Genomic DNA, 19,077 nt, shown 5'->3' on the forward strand with positions numbered 1-19,077 from the left:
GTCAACCACCTCCGAGTGTGCCGGCCGTATGGTACCACCACCACCACCACCACTCCACCAGGGCTTGATTCGCCTGCGACCAAAAGTCCAAACAGAATAAAAAGATAAAAGCATGCTAATAATTAAGCACCGGTGTAAGCTAGCAGACGAAAGCATGTACCGGCCACTGGCTGTGCCTATCCCTTGCCATGCTAATATGCCCACGCCGCCGCCGGCGGGTGGTGCGAAACGACTGGGCTGGCCACGCTCATCGATCGTCGCCGATCGAGGGGGATCGGAGGCCACCAGAGCTGCTAGCTAGCTGCCGGTAGATTGACGACGGCAGCCGGAGAGATATATAGCCCAACCGACTGAGATCCGAGTAGAAATGGTTTGGAGAGAGCACACCGCCGGGGTGGGGGAGAGCTAGCGTGGCGTATTTAACTTTAGAGATGTAACGTATGGCGCCGGCCGGCACCACCACCCGAGCAGTGGCACACACTTGATTGTGTGCGAAATCTTTTGATCTAAGCCATAAAAATAGTGTAATCTTTTGATCAATGTGTGTATATATATTAGTATATTAGCAGCAGCATGTCATATCCATAAACAGTGGGCACGCTTTGTGTGCGTACTTGACTTGCAGAAAGAGATCGATGGATCCCTTGCACAGCGTGGACACTTGTAAACACTGAGAATACCGCCGGGGAGAGAAGAGCGTATTTAACTTTAGTCTGCAGATAGAGAGATGGCTTGTAACGTACCGTTGCCGGCACCACCAGCAGAGTAGCGCGAGCTAGCAGACGGAAGCAACCCCGGGTCCCTCGTCATCGAGATCGGCTACTTCACCACCGTGCCCACCAGCCTGCAGGAGTGGGCGGCTGGGCGCACCCGGCCAACAGTTCGTGTGGGAGTGGTTCACGGTACACCCGCTGCCGTTCCTGCCGGCACGCCTGCTGCTCATGTGCTCCATGCCCACCTGTGCGGCCACCCGGAGACGCGCGGGCTCGAGTACCGCCGCTGCCCCGTCTTCGGCATCGCGCGCTACTACTCCCGCACCTGCCCGTCGCTGCACTGGAGCATGGGCCACACGCGAGAGTGCGTCCCTGTGCACCAGTGGTTCATGGAAGCCATTGCCCACCAGGGCACCAGGCCGTCGTCAATGTCGATGCCAATGCTGCTGCTATCCCCGCCGTCAACAACGCCACTGATCAGCATGGTGGTGGTGCTGGTGCTGGTGCTGCTCTCCTGCTCCTCCTATGTAGACATGCATTGAGACGGCCGCTAGCTATATTCACTAGCGCTATATATGTCTCCTATCCTATATTGTCATTTAAATCTTAACTTTCCGTCAGTAGTTTTATCAAAAAAGAAACTTTCTGTCAGTATTTTCGTTTTCCTTTGTGTAATCGCCTATATATTTCCATCTATGTAATATTTCCAATTTATATAATATATATCAGTGAGTTTCTTTTCTATATATATAATACTAGTTTTTTTTTGTATTGTCCTTATATTATTATGCTTGGACGACAGTGTTATACTGTCACACATTCATCATTTCATGTGTGTACTACACTACTACGTGTTGTGTTCCTCTGATACATTTATCACTTCATGTGTATATACTGCGTGTTGTTTTTGTGTGTCACACATTTATCATTTCATGTGCATATACTGCGTGTGTTTCTATGTCCAGGCGGTGTTGCGTCCGGGCGCGAGAACGGCTGACCGGCAGGCCGCTGTAGCGTTTTGTGGCGAACGGAACGTGTGCGCCCGATCGAACCGCACATGTGTCGGACTCGGACTCGGACTCGGACTGGAGGGAGGGATGCGCGGAGGCCCTGGCTGCCGGGCATATTCATTTCATTACGCGTTGAGTTGAGGAAGTAACTATTACACGGCGGTGAAATTAAAGTAAACAGGAATTGACTGAAGCAGCAGGAGCAGGGCAGCAGGCAGCCGGTGGCGGTGGCTACGAGGCCGCGCTAGCTAGGCATCAGGGCGCCGCCTGGCGGCCCGGACGATGGCGCGGCGGGCTGTGCCAGGGTGAACGTCTCGACGAGGTTCTGCTCGTATCGAGGGTCGACGTGCATCGTGAGGAAGACGTCGGATCGGTTGCCGTGGTGCGCCTTCACGGACTCCTCCGACGCGAACGCCAGCCGGCATGGCTCGCACGCGAACCTCAGGCAGCCCGGGCCTCTGAAGGGCTCCAGGTCGGCCTCATGCGCCGACTTAAGGCGCTGCCTGCGGAGCGCGGGGTCGTCGTCCCCGAAGCTCAACGTCGAGAGCAAGCATGGCAGCACCCGTCCCAAAGCAGCGGCCAACCGACTCCACCGCTTGCACAGGAGGGTGAATGCAGGAGAGCGGGGGGGGGGGGGGGGGCTGTCTTTGATCCAATACGCACTCAACAAGGCCAATATCCAGAAGGACGAGGAGGTAGCTCGAGTTGGAAGCTTGACGAAGCACCAGAGAACCCGCCTAGACGAGCTGCGAGCACCTCCGCCGCCACCTCACTTGCAAGGGGCAAGGGCTCCGTCCCACAGACGGTCACGATCACGGCATGCGCAAGGTCCTCCTTCTACCCTAGCCACGCCATCATTCCATAAGGATTGAACACATCTGTTGCCAACGCAACACGTATATTACGAGCCTCATCTGCTTTGTCACGATGTTTGTCATTAAAGCGGATCCAAGCTTCACCATCGGATGGATGTACCATCTTGTCAGGATTGTACCGTTTGCCATTTTTGTGCCATGTCATCTGTTTCACGGATTCCTCGGTCATGTATAGCTGTTGGATCCTTGGTAGGAACGGAAGGTACCGTAGGATTTTCATGGGGATCGTAAGTTGCCTCTTCTGGCCATCATCAGAGTCTACCTCCAGGTACCTGAAGGATTTACACTTTGGACAGAACTTTGCATGCTCGTGTTCTTTCCTAAATAGGAGACACCCTTTCGGACAAGCATGTATCTGCTCATACGGCATCTTAAGTGCTCGAAGGAGTTTCTGTGACTCATACATGCTCTTCGGCAGAATGTGGCCCTCCGGAAGCAAGGTGCCAATCACGGCCAACATCTTATCGAAGCTAGGTCGACTTAAGTTTAACTCGGACTTCAACCCCATTAAGCGTCCAATGGCATCCAGTTGAGACACCGTTGACCGATCGTGAAGGGGTTTCTGTGCCGAGTCCATCATATCGTAGAACGCCTGTGCGGCTGCTTCCATCTCCTCCTTCTCACGTCCCTCATTGAACTGTCCTTGGTGAAAGTCATCTAACATGTCTGCTACCCCGGCATCAGCATCAAAAGCCTCCACCCGTGGTCTCACCACCTCCTCTCTCATACGATGGGCTTCACCATGGTGGACCCACCGGGTGTAGTTCGGCGTAAATCCATTCTTCACAAGATGTTTACCCATTTCCACCTTGTTTACCCTTCTCCTGTTTCCACATTTGCTGCAGGGACACAAAACTAGGCAATGTCCTTTAGCAGTGTTGCCAAATGCACTGTTCAAGAAAGCATCGGTCTTGTTCATCCATTCCGTGGTGTAATCACTCTGACTTCTCCAGCCCGTGTACATCCACTGACGGTCATCCATCCTCTAACATATGTATCGGCGAGTAATGTAACCATTAATTGCATGTACATGGTGTTCCTACTGTCTAATAGGTGAGGATAGGTCCTAATCCCACCCGCAGATGTGTAGATGAGGTTAGTTTCCATGCTCTACTCCTATCCAAGACTGAATTTCGACAGCACCTCCCCGCTGTTCTCCAGATACACGTCCTGCCAAAGAAGAGTGTGTATCCGGAGAACAACAGGGAGGTGATGCTGAAACTCTGTCTCGAACTAGAGAAGAACATGGAAACTAACCCATCTACGCATCCGCGGGCTGTCCAAAAAGCGTGGACAATCCGAAATAGATACGGTCATAGATATGTAAAGATCTGCATACCTCCAACCGTATCTCTTTCGAACGGGAGACGCCTAACTGGGTTACGCGATCTACGACAATGATATGAAAAGAGGGGTTATACCTAGGGTGGCGACGGAGTCAGGCTAGCGGGGCCGTGGCGGGTCGGTGCAGTGGCGAGATGACGCGGTGCAGGCAGACCGACACGGTGGCAAGAACTCTGACTCAACTCTGACGGGCTCTTCTCTACAAAAATGGAACAAAATACTATTATTTACAAAAAAATCGGCAGAACCTCCCCTGCACGGTGAGGTTTCTAAACCTGCAAAAAACAACGGCACGATGGCCGACAAGCACATATGGCTCAACAGAAGCCATGTAGTTTGGATATCAATCCATGCAGAAGAATATATCCAAGTAGTACCACTACTTGTACTACTACTTTCACTATTGCTACTACTACTACCATTGGTTCTTCTACTACTACCACTATTGCTACAACTAATATCATTAGTTGTACTACTACTACTACCACTACTTCTACTACTACTACTACCACTAATTCTACTACTAATACTACCACTAGTTGTACTAATACTACCACTAGTACAACTAATACTACTACAACTACCACTACCTCGACAATAATAAGTGAGAAGGCATACCTGACGGGCGACGGGGTAGGGGCGGGCGGCGTCGGGATCGGGTGGAGTCGGGGACGGGGTCAAGCACGGATGGCGTCGGGGCGGGTGGTCCACGGGGCGCGGCCGGGGGCAGGGCAAGGCCGGAAAAAAGGCGCGGCCGGGCGTAGGGCCGGCCAGGGTCAGGGCGGCGCGGCCGGGGGAAGGGGCCAGCCGGGGGCAACGCGCGGCCTGGCGCGCGGGCAGCGGGCGGCGCGGCTGGGGGAAGGGTCGGCCGGGGCACGGTCGCGGCCGGCGGCAGGGCGCGAAAGGGCAGCGGGCGGCGCTGGCCGGGTGGCAAAGGGCCGGCCTGAGGGCAACGGCGCGCGGGAGGCCGCCGGGCGCAGTGGAGCAGCGAGGCAAGGCAGCGCGGGCGCGAGGGCGCGCTGGCGACGCAGGCGGCCGAGGCGGCGTGGGCGCTCAGGGCGCGCGGAGGCGCGGCGGACGGCGCGGGCGCAGGGCACGCGGTGCAGCAATCACGGCGGCCGGTGGCGACGCGAGCGCGCGTCTTGCGCGGTGGCGGCGCGGGCGAGCTGTGTCGGGCAGGCGTGGGCGGGCAGGCGTGGGCGCGGGATGGCTGGCAGTGACTGCCCGGCCGGTCAAAAACCGCTAAGTCCGCGGCTTTGCCGAGTGCCGGATCAGGGAGGCACTCGGCAAAGATTTTGTTTTTTTTTGTTTTTAATTTCTTTGCCGAGTGCCCCAGATCTGGCACTCGGCAAAGATTTAAATTTTTTTTAATTCTTTGCCGAGCGTCTCAGATCTGGCGCTCGGCAAAGAAAATTTTTTTATTTTTAAAATACTTTGCCGAGTGCCCCTCGACGGCACTCGGCAAAGATTTAATTTTTTTTATTATTTCTTTGCCGAGTGCTTCTGTGTATGCACTCGGCAAAGAGAAAATTTTAAAAAAAATTAAAACATTCTTTGCCGAGTGCCTGATGGCTGGCACTCGGCAAAGACACCCTTTGCCGAGTGCCATGTCCCGGCACTCGGCAAAGTTTTTTTGTTTTTGGCCTCCAATTTTTTTGTGCAGCCTTTTTAAAGCACCAGGAACTCCTAGTTACAATTTGGGAATTTTTTGTGGCTTTTTGTTATATTTAGTTACTTTATTTCGTTTACTTGAATTTTTTCGGAAATTAGAAATTTGAACTGCACGTGGTACGAATAATGGAGTTTAATGATTCGAAAATTGATAGTCATGTTAGTGAGTGTTATGAGAGGCCGTATCCAGTAACGGACCCGAAATTTCGGACATCTCGTTCACGAAACATGTCCGCGAAATTGCGTGTGAAGTGTTTATAAATTCTATAAAAAGCAAACGAAGTCCGAAAATCTTCTGAAATCTTCTGAAATTTTTATCATGTGGAGATGTCCTGGTTTGTAAGCATCGTATGTGACAACGTGCACGAAATCTTCTGAAATTTTTATCATAGTCTCCACATATGATATCACGACATCTCAACACGTTTCATGATTTTCGGACTTCGTTTGCTTTTTATAGAATTTATAAACACTTCACACGCAATTTCGCGGACATGTTTCGTGAACGAGATGTCCGAAATTTCGGGTCCGTTCCTGGATACGGCCTCTCATAACACTCACTAACATGACTATCAATTTTTGAATCATTAAACTCCATTATTCGTACCACGTGCAGTTCAAATTTCTAATTTCCGGAAAAATTCAAGTAAACGAAATAAAGTAACTAAATATAACAAAAAGCCACAAAAAATCCCCAAATTGTAACTAGGAGTTCCTGGTGCTTTAAAAATGCTGCACAAAAAAATTGGAGGCCAAAAACAAAAAAACTTTGCCGAGTGCCGGGGCATGGCACTCGGCAAAGGGTGTCTTTGCCAAGTGCCAGCCATCAGGCACTCGGCAAAGAATGTTTTAATTTTTTTTAAAAAAATTTCCTCTTTGCCGAGTGCATACACAGGAGCACTCGGCAAAGAAATAATAAAAAAAAAATAAATCTTTGCCGAGTGCCGTCCAGGGAGCACCCGGCAAAGTATTTTAAAAATAAAAAAATTTTCTTTGCCGAGCGCCAGATCTGAGACGCTCGGCAAAGAATTTTAAAAAAATAAATCTTTGCCGAGTGCCAGATCAGGGGCACTCGGCAAAGAAATTAAAAACAAAAAAAAAATAAATCTTTGCGAGTGCCTAACCGCAGGCGCTCGGCAAAGAAGGCCGTGGCAGAGCGCCGTTTCACGGGCAGCCTATGCCGAGTGTAGAGATTTTGCCGAAAGTCTGGCACTCGGCAAAAAAGTCCTTTGCCGAGTGCCTGTGTTTGCCGAGTGCCCGGCACTCGGCAAAGAAATCTTTGCCGAGTGCAATTCTTTGCCGAGTGCAGCACTCGGCAAAGAAGATCTTTGCCGAGTGTTCGATTTTTGATACTCGACAAAGAAATTTACACTCGGCAAAGTCTCTGTTTCCAGTAGTGCGCCGGGGAGGGGATCCATGTGGGAGAGGCGAGAGCTGGTCACATCGCATCTAGCATCCACGCGACGGGGCGATGAGGCGAGAGGCAGTCTGGAGGAACGTGCACATACTAATTATGTATTATAAATATTAATATTTATTTATATGTAATTCGTTAAAGTTAAAAAAAATTAACTTCTCAAAAATCAAGAATGTCTTCACTTTGGAACAGAGGGAGAAATTATTTGCGCCGTTGGGCTGGTCACAATACCAGCCGGATTTCACTATTGTGGGCTGAAAACACTGTTTACTTTCTCACAAATTTCTCCAGGTATCTAGATTTCTCTAAATTCCTCTCAGCCAACAGAGCCATTACACGATGAAATTAAACTAAACATGAGTATTGATTAAAGCAGCAGGGTAGCTGGCGGCCGGTGGTGGCCGACAAGGGGCCGCTAGCTAGGCATGAGGGCCCCTGGCCGCCCGGACGATGGTGGCGGCCTACGACAGGGTGAAGGTCTCGACGAGGATTTGCTCGTGTCGGGGGGTACAGGTGCATCGTGAGGAAGACGTCCTATCTGTGGCCGTGGTGTACCTAAGTGCCTTGAGGGACTCCTGCGACGCGAAGGCCAGCCGGCACGGCTCGCACGCGAACCTCATGCGGAGAGAGAGAATGCATGGACACGCTATGTATGTCAGGGACCTACTATACTCTGGCATCACGAAGACGTCCGTGTATTGCATCGAAAGATCAAATCCAATTAAACACATCCAAGAAAGAGATGAAGGAAAAGAAGCAGCTAGCACAGTGGATTTCAGATTATTTTGGATGATTCAATAGTATTATGTGAGAGAGAATAAGCTAAAATAAGCTGAAACAAGTGAACAGCCGAACACGCTTTGCCTATCCCTTGCTGCTAGCCCATGGACACTGGTTGAACTGCATATATATATGTCAGCAACCTGTACACACGTACGCAGCAAAGGGAAGAGAAGCGGTGGGCATACTTGGTGTGTGCTCGTCGATGGCGAAGGGCCTGAAGAAGGCCTGGTGAAGAGCCCGACAAAGGCGTAGAGCGGCGGCGGCGGTCCTGCGCCCAAGCCCTAGCAAGAAGGGGAATGGGGATGAGGGGAAGGGAATGATGTGGAGGATGAGATGGAGGATGTAACGTACTTGAATGCACACCGCACGGGAGATCCACTGCAGTGGCGGCAGCACTCGCTCGTCGGCGGCGGGCTAGGGCGTCGGTGGCGCCCGGCAGCGGCGCTCGTCGATGGCGCTCGGCGGTGGGCGGGGGCATCTGTGGCGCCCAGCGGTGCTGCCGTATGGTGGCGCCCGTCACGGGCTCTCAGTGTGTGGCGGCGCTTTGGCAAGGGGGCGTTGGGGTGCCGCCGCAGCGACGTTGGGAGCACCGTCGTAGGGGCGGCGGGTGTAGGGAGGGAAGAGTTTTGGGTGTGCGGAGACGGAGTGGGTGGAAGAGTTTTCGGTGTCCTGGCCACATGATTTTGTTGCTGGCGGCCCACACATGGGTACTCCTTCGCCGACACTTGCACAGTTGCCCTGTACAGGCTACGCCGACACCTTCTAAGTCTTCTAATTTTTGCCAACACTTTTTCTGCCAGCAGAGAAACGCCGACAGATAATTTGTAGTCTTATAGTCTTATTGCCGATAGATGATTAGACATTAAAACGATATACAATTGTCAACACATAATATGTCGTCGAAACCTGCCTTTTGCCAACACATAAGTGTAGGCAAATGTGTGTCATGGTGTAGTGTTGGTATTGTAATAATGTATTTTCGAGAACTCTTGTTATATGAAATGGACTAAGTGTTGTAAACTCATTCTCATTATTGGATTCTAGATGTAAAACGTGGATTGTTTGAGTTCTCCCTTGGGGTGTGCTCGACGAAACTGTCCGATGTAGTAAACTTTCAGGGTGCTTAGTGTCTAGTGAAAGACGAGCGTCTCTGAAAGCGTGTTATTTTGGGCAGTTCTACCACAACATGGTATGACATATTGAGGGACTTCCTACTCTCTAAAGGGTTCATTATGGAAAAGGTTGACACCACTTTTTTCACCAAGAAAATTGGCAAGGACTTATTTGTGTTGTACATCTATGTGGATAACATCATATTTGGATCAGCAAATCAAGACTTTTGTGAAGAGTTTGGAAAAACAAAGTTGAGTTACTTATTTGGTCTTCAAATCAAGCAATTGAAGAATGGTACCTTTGTGAGTTAAGATAAGTACATCAAAGACATGCTCAAAAAGTTTGGCATGAATGATAGCAAAACCATTAGTACACCCATAGGAACAAATGGCAATTTGGATAGTGATGCAAGCGGCAACATGGTGGATCAAGAGTTGTATCGGTCTATGATTGGAATCCTACTCTATGTGACCGCATCAAGGCCGAATGTCATGTTTAGTGTGTGCATGTGTGCAAGATTTCAAGCCTCACCAAGTGAAAGTCATTTGAAGATAACAAAGAGAATATTGAGATACTTAAGCATACACAAAATGTTGGTTTGTGGTATCCCAAAGGAGTAAAGTTTGAACTTGTTAGATATTCGGACTCTCACTATGCGGGATGCAAGGTTGAAAGAAAAATCACTTCAGGCACTTGTCAATTATTGGGAAGATCACTTGTTTCATGGTCATCAAAGAAGCAAAATAGTGTTGCGTTATCAACCGCCAAAGCCGAATACATATCCGCCCGTAGTTGTTGTGCAGAAATTCTTTGGATGAAGGCCATCTTGAATGACTTTGGAATCAAGTTCAAGAAAGTACCATTGCTATATGACAATGAGAGTGTAATCAAGCTAACCAACAATCCGGTTCAACATGCAAGAACAAAGCACATTGATGTCCACCACCATTTCATAAGAGATCTTGCATTGAAAGTGTGGGCACAAAAGATCAACTTGCCGATATATTCACTAAGCCACTATATGAGAAAAGGTTTTGCAAGCTAAGGAATGAGTTGAATATATTGTATTTCTCAAATATGTGTTGATGCACCCCCCCCCACTTATATGACATGCCTCTCATTCGAGCAAACAAAGGTAAAAGTTGATTGGCATGCATACATCCTTTACTAAGGATATGTTTAGTGCATCTAGTCATTCCTCATGTCTTATAGGCTCATTTATGAAAATCAAATGAATTTGATGCTTGTATGGTACCACTATTGCTTCTATGGTTAACTTGATCTAGTGGTAGCATATGCCATGTTTGTGGGCTTGTGAACCTAGTATTTGATCTAGAAAATGAGCTATAAGTGTTTAACTTAACATGGTACAAGATAACCCTTATTTGGAGGTATGAAGAACCTTATCCTTGGATCAAACTAAGTTAAATATCTTTGGCAAGTGTTCTAGATTGAACCAAATCTGGAAAAATGATCCTCACCCCATTGATTGACATTGATAATCTTAACCTATCTAAAATTGAACCTTTGTGGTCATTGATGACAAAGAGGGGAAGTAATGCACAAAGATAGTGAAAACATGGCATAGGAGGAGAAATATGAAAGTAAGGGGATAAATTAAAATTTGAGCACACAAGTAGGGGGAGCAAGCTCATAAACTTGTATGTTGCATTTAAATATGCAATTCATATGTTTGCTTGCATGGCACAAGTTCTAAATTAAAATTCTATGCTTGTGTGGTGTATGCCAGCTGTAGGTTTGAATGATGAAATGAGAAACTAGCATGCATAGATTAGTTAGATATGCCTTGATTTTGTGTTTCAAATGGTAATAGAACCTTGCATATATTGTTGATCTCATGAGCTATCTAGAGTTTGTGGTTTGCAATAAATTCCAAATGGTATCTAACTAGCAATGGTGCTAAGGATGGTATATTTGGTGCACTCCGATTAGTATCACGCTTCAAAAGTCCATCTTTTATACCTTAGCATCATTTGGTAGACATTGCCCTCCCACATTTCCTATCTATGCATATGTGCAAGGTTCAATCCAAACTCTTAGCACATATGTAGGGGAGATAATGCTACCAATTGGGGTTCATGAAACTTGTCCATATCCATTACACATGGTAAAAAGCTTAGGCAAGCAATATGAATTTAAAATTGAATTTCAATTCATATCTTTGTTAAAGGGTTGTCATCAATTACCAAAAAGGAGAAGATTGAAAGCTCTTGTTTGGTTTTGGTGAATTGATGAAACCCTAAGTGCTAACCTATTGCTCTAGTGATCATAAGATAGGTAGCACATTCCAAGTGATGGAGCAATTGGTGAAGATCATGATGTTGGTGTGATGGCCATGATGATGATCAAGTGCTCAGGCTTGGAAAAGAAGAAAGAGAAAAACAAAATGGGCTTAAGGCAAAGGTGAATTCCATAGGGCCATTTTGTTTTGGTGATCGAGACACCTAGTGGGTGTGATCACATTTAGGATAGCTAGCCATACTATTAAGAGGGGTGAAACTCAACTCCAAATGCGGTTATCAAAGTGCTACTAGATGTTCTAACTCATTGCATATGTATTTAGATCTAGTAGAGAGCTAACATCCTTAAAAATGTTTGTGAAAATATGCTAACACACGTGCACAAGGTGATACACTTGGTGGTTAGCATATTTAATCAAGAGTGGCAAAATTTGTGAGGTCGAGGACGTCACTGGGAGTGATCGGACGCAGGACCTGACCCACATCCAGTCAACTCTACAGTGAAGTATGCGGTATTTGTCTATGACCGGACGTAGCACAATGAAAGTAACCAAACAAGTAGGGCCTATGTCCGGTCAAGGATGGCGTACGCTGACGCAATCAGTTTCGCGAGAAGTTGAGGAGCGGACGTTGGCGTGCGTTCGGCCGATGCCAAATGGACGCGTCCTATCATGTTTTGAGCGCTCTAGGAGCTCTCTGGAAACGATCTGATGTGGCTCAGCTCGACGTCTGGAGAAAAGATTAGTAAGTCCAGTCGTTAATGTCACACCCCAAAATTTTTTATTTTGGGTTGTGCATAGAAAACACTAAATAAAATGAATTATTTTAATATTTGGATAAAATTTACTAAGTTTAGTTTGAGCTAAAGCAAATTTAGTTATATAAAAAATGTGAATTTTCAAAGTTTTGTAATTTTGACGGGCGTTTGGATGATGTGATGTTTGCTTGTTGCTTCTTTGTGTGTTGAGAGTGAGCAAAGCCTTTAAAATGCGCTAGTAGGTCAATTTTTCTTCTCTGGCATGCCTTTATCTTTTTCTACAATCAAATTCTTTGTTTCTCGACTCAAGTTTTCATAGGGAACTTTCTAAAATCTTTTCTTTGTAACGCAAATCACTCCTTTCAGTTCCTCATCTGTTAATCAATCTCTACAAACATCTCAGAAATTTTTCTAGCTTTTTCTAGAACTTGTTCCTACTTGTCTGTGAGCATAATTTAATTTTTAGATGCTCCAAATTATCTTATCATGGGCTTCAAGTACTTTATTTGGGTTTCTCATGTTCCATAATGTCTCTGGAATTTTCCTCAAATTTTTAGAGCTTTTAGAGTTTTTTTCGCGGCTTAAATAATAATTCTAGACTTTTCTAGAATTATTTTATCCATAAGATTAATTAATTCCAAAAATAATAAATCTCTCATTTTTTACAACGCTCAAAGCCCATGTGCAATAATCCTAATAAATCCTAAAGACCCATGCATTTATTTACTAATGTGCTTTAATGATTATTTAGGTCTATTAGTAAATGTGGAGGGTGAAATATTAATTAGTACTATATTGCTAGTTGATGTAGATGTGGGGAGTTTTTCTCCCTATAAATATGTACCAGCCCCTTGGGCAAAGCACATCAAAACTACCGTAAAGGGAGCCCCTAGTTTGGAAAATCCATCGTGTAGTAAATTAGATTTTTCTCCTACTCCTCTCGCCGTCGCCGTCGCCGCCGCGCTACCCAAATGCGTGGAGTTCCATCGTGGCCACCTTCCCCCGGTCTGGAGTTGGACTATGGCCATATCAAAGTTCTGTGAGCTTTCATCTAATATTTTTCCTTTTTTTTCCTTTCTCGTTGCGCTTGATGATGCTTCGGCATTTATTTTTCTCTTCTGTGTCATGTTGCTCGGGTATAGGCGCCGTTGCTGGCACTGTCGGGCGGGCGCTGCCACCTACCGCCTCACGCAAGGGCGAGCGCACGTGCACGCTGTGCACGGCCGCTACCAACCCAGCCATCCTCTCCTTCGTGCAACAAGTCGAACCCACCCCTGCACAGTTGCTATTGCCATGGCCGTGTGGTGGCCGTACAGGAGGTCAAAGGATGAAGACGAGGTAATTACGAAATTACCACCGGTTCGTAATATCGTCGTCGTATATTCGTTTTAAGTCCGTTTTGAGTCGTTCCAATTGCGTTAGATTTGTATCGATGTGATCTACATGCTAGTGTCGACATTTTTCATGTCAAGTGACTTTTATATATATGCTTAAATATTAATTTGATTAATATGCATGCAACTAATTTTTATAAATAAAAAGCAACATAATTATATACAATGCTCTTTTGCAAATAAGTTTTAACATGACTAGTTGCTAACATAAATATGTTTCTAAATTATAATATGTTTAGTCTAAACACACATATCAAATTTGATTAGATGTTCTCACATGTCAGTTTGTATTTGCAAGTTAAAGTTGAATTGGCACAAATGATATCAAAATATTTATTAATAAAATATGATTAGCTTCAACTCAGTTTTTAAGTATAAATGTGATTTGTTTAATCTAAATTAATGCTACTCACATAGTTTTTCCTAATTAACATAAATCAAGCTTATAGTCTTCTCTTTTCTTTTATAATATAAAACCCTGTAGTCGTTTCTTTACACTCGTAGTTCCAATTAGTATGCCTTTCGTGTCTGTGTGTTCATAGCGACGTGTAGAACATCTTTAAAACATTTTTACTTGCTATTTCATATGTTTGGTGTACTATTCTAATTTAGTTCTATTATTTGCTTCATGTATGATTGCATGGATGCTTGTGTGATGCTTTATGATCATGTCCAATCGGTGAGCTTTGTGTTGGTAACATAGAAGAAGTTGGTGATCTAGAAGAAGTCCTTTGGAGGTTACAATTCACTAGAAGAAGACCAGAGTTTAAGGCAAGTATAGCATGGGATCTTCCTTCTTGTCCTATTCACCTTAATATCATTTTAATCATATGCATGTGTCTACCTTGGCAACCGTAGTAATTTTCCTAGCTATTTAATATCCTGAATTTCTTATTACCTATGGGGTATTACATTGGGTAGTATGATGCTAGTGCTCAACCAAAGCCATGATCTTATAACTTGACTAATGGTATATGCAATAAACACTAAAAAGATGCTTTTTAGCAACATGGAATCAGGGGGCTGGAGCATTGGGCGGTTTTTATTCCTCTCCCTAAGGACTTATCTATAAATGATTATCCAGGACTTATAATACAACTGTGAGGGCTATATGGCTCTGGCTTTAGTCAAGTATGAGGACATTTTCTAGCTTGTTAGTGGTTACCTTTATGGCGTAAGAGGGGCTCCGACAAGTATGACCTTTGCCTGCCAGGTTGAGTGCATTTTGGCTTCTTGACCTTTTGTTAATCACTCCTTGGAGGGGAGTTCATGCTTATTGATGGGGAAACCTAGTGGTCCTAACTTGTTAGACAAACCTTTGAAAGGCTTCATAGTGAACCCTGCCGACCTTCCTTGGTAGTGGGTCAAGAGGTTGATCACCTCAGTCGAAAGGGTAAATCACGACTCACAGTGAAAGTGTACCACCTCTGCAGAGTGTAAAACTATTATAAAAGTCCTGCTCACTGTCACGAGCATCCTTGGAACCCTTACGGAATAGATGATGAACACTAATGATACTAATGATAAAGATGCTCACTAATGATTACTCCCTTCGTTCCTTAATATAAGCCATATAGATTTCTAAAGAAAATTTTAAAATATAGGTACGTATCAGCTCCCACGCCGAATAGTTTGGAAACCTCCCCACCGTACATAGCACATGCCCCAACCAATCCCTTAGATTTAGAAACCAATCTGATTGGGAGAGAGAAGATGGCCTAATTTTCCTTTTTTTCCTCGGTCTCACATCCTTTCCCAAGCCGTGCGTTAATATTAGTGCTAAAAACTATATGGCTTATATTAAGGAACGGATGGAGTATTATTTTTGCTATTCATTATTTATGTTTACCTGATCATGTGTTTACATGGGCTGGTGATAAACTTGTTGCTACTCAATTGCTAAAATTGTGACAATTAAAACCTAATCGTAGTTAAACCAGTGTCAGTCTTTTGAGCCTTATGAACCCCATGATATATTTGTTGAGTACGATATGTACTTATGCTTGCTTTACTTTTTAAATCTTTGAAAAAATCCCGGATGGGTACCAGATTGCTAGAGTTTGGAGGAATTAGACTTGTGATCAACCAGTCAGTTGTCCCTATGGAATTGGAGTCTCACTACACCATGACCTACTTTTGCCTACAGTTATGTGTTGGTAAAACCAGGCTTTTGACAACACATAATGTGTCGACAATTCTATACCTTTTCAGGGTCACATAAACTATCATCAATGATGGTGTACAGCTACATGTTTTGTGTCGGCGTTTGTCGTTCCCACCCAAAAAGTGTCGTCAAAAGTTTTTAGACAAAGAAACTGTCATCGTAGCCTAACCAAACCACTGTCCAAGTGTCGTGGAAGGGGTATGCACTGAAGCAAATAGAAATGCAGTGTTGGGTGGCAGACCGTGCGCCAAAACAGAGGCGTGCGCGGGAGATAAATTGATAAATTTTGAGCCCACTAAAACAGACCCACTCGTCTCTCTCCCACTCAAGCGACTCAGAAAAAATAAAAAAGAAAACTTATGAGCTCGCAGCCAGCAGAGACCGACGCCTCACACCGCCAGCAGAGCCCGACCTCGCGCGTCGCCAGCAGAGCTCCGCCGCCGAGCCCCGCTAGGAGGATTCCGCTGCCGGCCGCCTCCAGGAGGGCTCCACCACCGGGCGCCATCAGAAGCTATTGCCGAAGGCCAGCACCCGACACGGCCGTCGCTCCGACGCCTGCCCTGACCACCGCTGAAGACCTTGGCCAGAGCCCCGCCGCCTCCCACCCTAGGTCCCTGCCGCCAAATCCAACGGCCACCGATGCCCTAGCCCCCACTGCCTTAGCCCACCGCCATCCCAAACCCATCGTCGCCCTAGCCCACCACTGCCGGCCAGCAAGAGCGGTGCTGCTGCCGCATCTCCATTCCCCTCTACATCCAGGTGCGTCATCTCCTCATCCCCATTCCCCTGCATGCTAGGGTTTCGGCATAGCTTACTTTCTTATATTTTTTCGTGGCTACAGAAAGGAGTAGACGAAGGTGAGAAAGACTAGAAAGATTCAAGGTTTGGGTTACTTCTCTTGCCAAACTTTCATTCAGTCTAGATCCGCCCTCTTCCCCTCTTTGGAGAAGGAACATATTTAGCTCGATTTCGATGTGATGTTTACTTCCTTAGTTGATTTTGCAGAGGAACCAATAGGATTCAAGATCTTGTACACAAGAGAATCCATCAGTTTGCATGTAAGTTTTCTTATGCTGGATCTGCAAATTATTTCTAGTCTAGTATATGAAGGCAAAGTTCACACTAATGGGAGTTCATAGTCTTTCTAGTTTGGTCCTTTACGCGAAAAAATGTTGTGACTGTTCTATGTAAAAAGAGAGAAGGGAATCAATTGAACTTTAAGCTGCAAGTGGAATTATAAGTTATTCTTGGAACTATTGAAATGCATACATATCTCCTCATTGCAAAAAGATCAGATCTGAGTATTTGTTTCTTTCTTGTGCATGTTGCAAAATATCCAATAAGAAAGCACTAAAGGATTCAACTCTTCGATTTTTCTTTCTACACAAGTCGTCACCAACTCGTCACCAACTGTAGCTTGGAAGTAAGTTTGCTTGTGCTTAGGTTTTCAACTTATTTGTATTGCCTTGTGTGATTAATTAGCATCGGTAATATTATCTATAGGGAGCACGAGCAAGTTGACCTTCTAGTCTTCATTTGTTCTTCTACTATCATTGCTTGAGTGGTATGCTTTCCTTTTCTTATGAACTTTGTCTCTATATTTGGCTTAGAATTGCAAGTTGTGTGTGATCTGTGATGTGATGATTTGGTTTCTTAAAACTAGACTAAATTTTCCCTATAGTTCTTATTGATGGCTTGTGGTGAGATAATTTTTTAGCATCAAGTGTGGTGAAATTGATTTAATTTGGACAATTGTTTGGCATGATCTTTATTTTTTTGTTGAACAACCCAATCTGAACTGAATGATTTTTTTTATTTTGGGAGTAATATTTCACTATTTTGACACTGCATTTTGTAAAAGGTGCGTCATGGATAAAACATGGATGGATCAGTCTAGGTACATAATAAACCTATGACCATATACTAGAATCTGCATGCATAGGGTGTTTGGTCTGATATCTTGATAATCATATGTAGGCAAACCCTTGTGTATAGAGAAGGAGTGGATATGTTTTTAGAGTTTGCCTTTAGTAATTCAGCAAAAGGAAATCAGATTTTGTGTCCCTGCAAGGCATGCAAGAACTCTTGTTGGAGGGTCTGTAGTATTGTAGTTGAGCACTTGATATGTGAGGGATTTACAGATGGGTATATAACATGGGTGAATCATGGTGAACCTAGTTCTAGTTTTTTCACAAATAGCAGCCAACATGAAAGGGTAGAAGTAGGGGACCCAAATGAAGAGGATGACATTTCTAGTTTACTTCAAGACATAGCTAGGCATTTAGATGTCCAGGGGGACTTAGAAGTAGACAACACGAAGCAGCACGATGAGGATATGGAAGCTTTTTACAAAATGATAGAAGATGCTGGCAAGGAGCTATATCCAGGTTGCAAGTACTCAAAGCTACGTTTGATTATAAGATTACTCCATATCAAATTCGTTGGGCGATGGAGTAACAAAAGCTTCGACATGCTATTAGAGTTACTTAAGGAGGTCTTACCTGAAGAGTCATCACTTCCTAAAAATTTTAATGCTGCTAAAAAATGGCAAAAGGTGTAGGACTTGGTTACGTGAAAATTCATGCATGTGAGAATGATTGCATACTGTTTTGGAAGGAGCATGCGAAGAAAGATGTATGTCCAAAATGTGATACTTCAAGATGGAAATCAGAAAACAGTAGTCCTAGTGGAAAACATGTGCATAGGGTTCCTAGGAAAGTTTTGCGTTACTTCCCTATAAACAAAAGGCTGCAATGGTAATTTATGTGCTCAAAAACAGCAAGTGACACAAGGTGGCATGATGAAGGACGCACATAAGATGGTTTGTTGAGGCATCCTGCCGATGCTCCTTTCTGGAAAGATTTTGACTCTAAGCATCCAGTATTTTCATCAGAGAGTCGAAATCTTAGACTAGCTGTAGCTAGCGATGGCTTTAATCCTTTTAGGGCCATGAAATCAACTTATAGCATTTGGCCTATTATTTTGATCCCATACAACCTTCCACCTTGGAAGTGTATGAAGCAATCAAATTTCATCCTATCCTTGTTGATCCCTGGACCTAAGGAACCTTGTGGTGATATGGATGTCTTTCTTGAGCCGCTGGTGGATGATATGGTAGAAATGTTTGTTCATGTGTAAGAACATATGATGCTTCTAAGCGTGAACCCTTCCAACTGCGTGCTGCCATAGTTTGCACCATATCTAATTTTCCAGGTCTAGGTTATTTGGTGGCATGTGTCACTTCTGGCAAAGTTGAATGTCCTGAATGCCACTTAGATACATGTTCTTTCCAACTAACACTATAACACAACATACTTTTGCTGACACTTTCTATTGTAGGCAAAGGGCACCTTTGCCGACTGATAACCTCCCGCGAAAAGTTTTGCCGATAGTTTAGAAACAGTCAGGCTAGAAGCCATCGGCGAAACTTTTGCCGACAGTTAACAGAATCGGCGACACTTTATGTGTAGGCAAATGCTCTACCTACGCCGACAGTTGAAACCTTTGCCGACAGTTAATCCTTTGCCGACAGTTAAGACCTACGCTGACAGTTAAGACCTTTGCCGACAGTTTGT

At 45.1% G+C, this 19,077-nt stretch overlaps 1 pseudogene; it reads left to right on the plus strand.

Moving 5' to 3' along the window:
- The first annotated feature begins 4,629 nt into the window (after positions 1-4,629).
- LOC136526583 (uncharacterized) lies at positions 4,630-18,865 on the plus strand (annotated as a pseudogene).
- The last annotated feature ends 212 nt before the right edge of the window (positions 18,866-19,077 follow it).

The sequence above is a fragment of the Miscanthus floridulus genome, chromosome 19 (genome assembly GCF_019320115.1).
Source record: "Miscanthus floridulus cultivar M001 chromosome 19, ASM1932011v1, whole genome shotgun sequence".
NCBI lineage: Eukaryota > Viridiplantae > Streptophyta > Magnoliopsida > Poales > Poaceae > Miscanthus > Miscanthus floridulus.